The sequence below is a fragment of the Phascolarctos cinereus genome, unplaced genomic scaffold, assembly GCF_003287225.1.
Source record: "Phascolarctos cinereus isolate Bilbo 61053 unplaced genomic scaffold, phaCin_HiC Scaffold_1;HRSCAF=81, whole genome shotgun sequence".
NCBI lineage: Eukaryota > Metazoa > Chordata > Mammalia > Diprotodontia > Phascolarctidae > Phascolarctos > Phascolarctos cinereus.
In genome coordinates, this window is record NW_027555514.1 from 119,754,416 (window position 1) to 119,760,806 (window position 6,391).

Here is a 6,391-nt window from a genome sequence, read left to right on the forward strand (position 1 = left end):
CAAGTTCAGCTGAGAAGTCCCTAACAGCATGATTCTTAGACTTTTCCAGTAATACTTTCCAGGTTTTATTCTTTATTTTCTATTCTTTGAAAAAGCTTTGCCCCTCCTATTGCTATTGCTATAAATTTAAATACCATGAATTACATATATTTAAAATTCTACAGTCACTCAAAACCCCATGTACTCTTTGTACCAGGTATAATCTTTTAAGTAGTATTTTCTTCTATTAAAAAATACCCCCAGGCATGTGCACAACAGACTAACAATACATTAAAATACATGAAATATATGAAATACAATCACAGCATTTTCAAGCTCATCAAAACCAATCCCTTTGTTTTATATGCGAACAAAGAAAACCCAACTCTCTCCATCTGTTTGTCTCAGAGAAGAGAAGTGAGACATGGGGGAAGGGGTGGCACAGCGGGCATCGAGACAGAGCGTGCCTGCCAGAAGCAGCCGACCATCTTCCAGAGCAAGAAACGGGTGCTGCTCTGGGACACAGTCAAAGAGAAGCTGCCAGATACTACAAGAACATCCGGCTGGGTTTCGAGACCCCCAAGGAGGCCATTGAAGGCCAGCTACATTGACAAGAAGTGTCCCTTCACCGGCAACGTCTCCATCAGAGACAGGATCTTATCTGGTGTGGTGATCAAGATGAAGATGCAAAGCACCATGGTCATCCTCCGGTGACTACTTGCATCACATCCGCAAATACAACTGATTCAAGAAACGCCACAAGAACACGTCTGTGCACCTGTCACCCTGCTTCTGAGATGTCCAGATTGGAGACACTGTGACCATGGGTGAGTGTTGGCCCTTCAGCAAGACCGTGAGGTTCAACATGCTGAAGGTCACCAAGGCAGCCTGCACCAAGAAGCAATTCCAGAAGTTCTGAGCCCCTCTGAGCTAGTGGTGGTAGGTGCAGGCGCCGGCGCTGCAGTGTCCATCTTGGCCAGGCCAGCCGCTGTGCTCATAAAGGCATCCTTCCACAATAAAAAAGAAAAAAAAAGTAACAAAAGCCCAGAGAAGGGAAATGAATTGGTTAGGATCACACAAGTCAGTAGTAGACTAACTGGCAATATTCTCCTAACTCCGACCAGACTCTGAGCCATGCTGCAATACTGACCAAAATCAATTAACAGCAACCAAACACCAACGTGAGAAACAAAATACATATGTTACCTGACCCGAAACTGAGTAAGCTACAGCTCTGTTAAGATCCTAGAGCAAGAAAGGAATTCTATAGTTGCAACTGTTCTACTTAAATCAGAAAAAAGAGGATGGGAAAATAGCCAAAGCCTAGCCCATTTAAAGCTGCATTGACTGTAACTGATGCCTAGCCTGCTCTAAAAAGCAAATGCAGCATCCAGCATTAGTGCCTGCTCCTCATCACCTACCATTCATGATTCTACATCAGCCACTTTTAGTTTACAAATGCTTTTCCAAAAAGAACCTTCAGGAAGACCGTGGAAATTAAATGCCTCTATGACCTCTATGTGGTGTTTTTACTCTCTGTTCCATGTGGGGCTCTTCTTATCCCCATGAACCTCCAATATCCTCATCTGTAAAATGGGTATAATAATACTCTACTATCTACTTTACAAAATTGTTAAAAGGATCAGATAACATATGTACACTGATTTCCAGGGCTTCAAGTGTTATATAACTTATTTTTACTACCATCACTATCATTATTACTTTAACTGTTTTTTTTAATTAGGAAAGGAATGAAAAATGCCTCATTGACAGAGCTCTAAAAAAGGAAAGTGACAATGAAACAAACTCATTTGTACAAAACTGCTTCTTTCTCTAAAGTTTTTGTCAGCATGAAGACAGCAAACAAAGCCACCTGAAGAGGATTAGGATCTAGAACCTGCTGAGAGTTTCTCAAAGCAACCAATATTCCTGAAATGGGGCAGTATAATTTCAGATTATAATAACCTTCCCTGTTAGGGGTTTTGCTTGGCTAACTTTTGTTGTCAAGAATCCACTCCACCACTTTAGTTCTAGCATTATGGAAGCTTTGAAGACAACTGGCATTCTAAAGAGTCAGGATTTTGTCCTAGAGACGATGGGAAGGCCAATGAAAGAAAGCGAACAGAAGAGCAGAGAGAAATCAGTGCTGTATTTACTCTACTGCTTAAAATGTGTGTGACTGTAGGCCAGTCACTTAATGTCTCTGGACCTCAGTTCCCTATCCCTAAAATAGGGGTTTGGACTAGATGACCTCTAACACATCACCTAGTTCTCAATTCTCCAGAAATTCTTGAAGAGAAAAAGAGACCACTGCATTACATAGACCTAAGACCTGAGGGATAGCAGAAAATAATATATATAATCAGATGAAGAAAATTTTGAGAAGATATCCCTGACTATAAGATGATGGTCAATTCAGTCTTCTAATTGGAAATCTTGCCTGGGGTGTCTCATTTTAAATGGCCTCCATTTACTATAGTATACCTTTAACTAGATCCTATTTTAATCCTGACATTTTTAGCGAGAAGCTAAAGAGATTTAGTTAATTAGTTCATTATGCTCATGTACTTTGCTATCAATTAGCATGATGGTTCTCCAAGTACAGTCTAGAGACTACATTGCACCCACAAGAGTCTTCTAGGTGTCTGCTAGATACTTAGATTAAAGTATTCACGTCTATATTACGGCATTTTCCACACTTTTGTTTCCAGGTCAGATAAACTGATTTTTTAATTTAATTTTTAAAAAATATCCTACGAAGTGATGTCTCTTGCTCTTCAAACATTCTATTAATTCTGAGAAAGACATTTTTGTTCTGCCAACAAGAGAGAGTGGGTAGAATATGTTCAGCATTGTCATGAAGTTTACCAAAAAGAAATATGGTTAGCAGACATATTTACCTAACCACCAGCTTATCATGTAGTGTCAGAGCCAGAGCTCCTCAGCTATTCCATGAAAAGGGTGCTCTTCCCAACTAATCCATTCTTGTTGATGGCACCACTATCTTTGAAGACACTGAGATGCCTAAGTTTAGAATAATTTTCAGCTGGTTTGTCTCCTTCAGTTCTTATACCAGAGTTATCACTAAGTCCTTTGGATTGTCCTTCATTAGATTTCCAAAGTATATCTCTTTTTTTTTTGTTACCATAGCAACGAGCCCCACGATAGGCCTTAATCATAGCTCTCTTAGCACTTTGTTAACCCTCGTGAATTTTCACACTGTACATTTTACAAATTCTAATTCAAAATTATTTGCATATGGCTCATTTTCCCTGTCAGTACCATTGTGAAGATGAGGATACTACCTGTGGAGGCAGAAAATGGCTTGGTTAGTGATTTCTCCCACACTGTCCTGCCCTGCCCTGCCCTTGAAGAATCTCCCAGGGGGAGCTGGGTCTGCTACAAACAGTTTAAGTACAAAATCATTACACTGTCACTTCAGCCACAGTATTTAGGTGACCAGCGAAAATACGTATGGTGTTACTGTACATAGAATTAAACTGGTCTCTTCAGTGAGAAAGTGTGGCAACTGCAAAGACATGACTGGGTGAGGATGAGCAGAGAAGTCTATCTTTAATCTGAAGTGTTTGGTCTTGGCTCTTTCTTTTCTAATGTGATCATGGCATTAAGTGGAGAATTGTTCACAGGTATCAGTTGACGGTCAAAACTGTGCTGTTCCTAAGGCTATACACTAGCATGAACCAGAATTGGTATAAGTGATAATGAAAAGTTGTGCCTATATCTACCTACTTGAACTATACCAATTTAGGTCCTTTACCCCAGTTTCTTGGCCTTAGATTAGAGTTCCCAGTGGCAGGCATAAAACATACATAATATTTCCTTTCCTCTGGTACAATGTAAGTTTTATATTTGCTATCTTATATTCCATTTTCATATCCTCTAAGTGAGTACCTAGCATAGTGCTTTTCACATGGTAAGCACTTTGTAAATGTTTGTTAAATTAAACTTTTGGCTGAATTGATCCACCATGTATGGTTGTTAGCTTTTTTGTCACTGTCCTTTATTCTTGATATCTTCAAAGCCCCTCTTAATAAGAGCCAAAAGAATTATCTTTATTACATTTATTATATTATTCCTTCTTTTCCAATTCCTGCCTTCCATAGCCTCTTGTGGACAATTAAAATTCCTGTTCATGAGTTCTAAGGTCTTCTATCAATTGACTCCCTACCTACTTAAGGGCCTTCTTTCCCCACTATGCCCTACTATTCTCCCTGCCCTGGTTAGGCAAAATAAGAAATATGACATTTCCCTCAAGAGGTAGCAAAAGAAAAAGAAAAATATCTGCTTTGCCAATCCTGAATGTTATCAAAGGAAGGCAAAATAAAATCTAAGCCTACTAACTTGCAAAGTCTCATACCTGTCAGAAATAAATTGATGACTAGAATGAGAAGTCTTATGAAAAGCTCAGATGTTTGGCTGTAATTTTAAAGGGGAAACTATGAATTGTCCCGATAAACATTTTTTGTCTCCATCTACTGGAAGCAAAGCAGTTAAACACACTAATCTAGAAAAGCATAAAAATGAAGCCAAACCTTGTTTCAGTAAGACATGTCCTTTCTGTACAGGTAAAAGATTCTGAACCTATTATCTGAGGATAATTGAAAAGTGAATGATTCAATCGGAAGTTTTTAGAAGGATTAGGTCAAATGAAGTGGGTCAGTATTTCACATTTCAGATGTTAATGGATTTAAACAGCAGCCTCTCTCTTTCAAAAGCCTAAATACCTAAGATAGTCTTCAGATTGTTAGAGAGGAAACATATGATATTGCCCAGAGAAGAATGCATTTAACTCCTTTTTTGGGAAAGGAGGTCTTGGAATTTTATAGTTGGGTAGAAATATTATTTCCCAGTGATCCTAGAAGAATTGAGATGTCCCCTTTTTAAAATCTGTCATCAGTTTTGTTGAATGAAATATTCCTTTGCTACTTACTCCCTAAAGGAGTAGAGGGAGAACGAGTGTTTCTCTGTTCTTGTGAATGTCAGTCACGCAGCCATGAACATAAGACATCACATGAGTCACTTTTCTTTCAGCCGTAATCTTTTTTTCACTGTGATAAATGAATCTGAGGAATCAGTACCATTCTTCTTTGGGAGTTCTGTTTGAAGACTGTGGAAACAAGAAGCATTCACCACCAAATTAAGGGCTAGACAAAATGAGAGTGAGTATAAACCAAGGGCCAAGTACATCAAGGAGGGTCAATTCCTGAAAGGTTTGTTCACAATGAAGTTCATTTTAGAGTTCACAAAAAAAACCCCACACATTTTAGGTCATGTAATATATTTGGGGGGAAGCAATAGCATTGATGATGACAACTAATTTACAAACCTAGGTAACTAGAAGAATAAGTGTGACCTTGAGAGAAATAAGAAAATTAAGAAGGATTTTGGGGAAAGATAATGAGTTCAGTTTTAGACGCGTTGAGTTTAAGATATCTATGGAACATCCAGTTTGAGATGTCCAATAGGCAGTTGAGAATAAGAGTCTGGAAGTTGGGGAACAGGTTAGGTCTGGATATGAATATCACTTGCATAGAGATAAATCCATGGATTCCATTAAATCCATGGGAGCTGATAAGATCAAGGAAAAGTATAAATGGAGAAGAAATTAGAGATTAGCATAAAAAAGATATAGTTCTTCTGGGAATTCTCTTTGTTAAGTCAGTCAACAAGCATTTTTAAGTGCTTACTATCTACCAGGCAGTCTGCTAAGCACCGGGAATACTAACAAAGGCAAAAACATAATTTCTGTATTCACGTAGTTTCCTAATGAGAAGAGCCAGGCGCTCTATATTGCTGAGGAGAAAAAGAGCAGAGAAGTTGGAGGATGGTACTTCCTGTGTCTCCTACTACGCTTAGATGCACTGCCATACAGAAGCTCAACAAATGAGTTACAAAGCTCTGACTATGAACCACAAAGGGTCTCTCAAAGACAGAGCAGACAAGGAGCCACTCTTGTTTCCTGCATCTTTATATGTTTAAGTATGCCTTGGACAACTGCTTTGTCTTCATCTATTTCAAGCTACACAGGTAAAAGTACAGCTTCAGTAGTCAGCTACCAAGATAGCTGAGTAGTAAAAGGATAAAGCACTGTACCCGGAGTCAAGAAGAGCTGAGTTCAGATCTGGCCTCAGATACTTACTAGCTGTGTGACCCTGGGCATGTCACTTAGACCATTATCTGCCTCACTTTCCTCAACTATAAAATAGAGATAATAGCACCTACCTGCAGAATTGTTGTGAAGATCTAGCAAAGTGCCTGGCACATAGTAGGCTCCATATAAATACTTATTCCCTTCCCCTTAGGAATGAGATAGTAACCCTAGTTACATTAGATATTAAAGGAAAGATGTAAAGAGAGGATCACCACCTCCTTGCCATACTTGGTCAAGATT

General features: G+C 38.9%; 1 pseudogene; it reads left to right on the forward strand.

The window, feature by feature from the left end:
• The first annotated feature begins 279 nt into the window (after positions 1 to 279).
• On the forward strand, positions 280 to 898 carry LOC110194202 (small ribosomal subunit protein uS17 pseudogene; annotated as a pseudogene).
• The last annotated feature ends 5,493 nt before the right edge of the window (positions 899 to 6,391 follow it).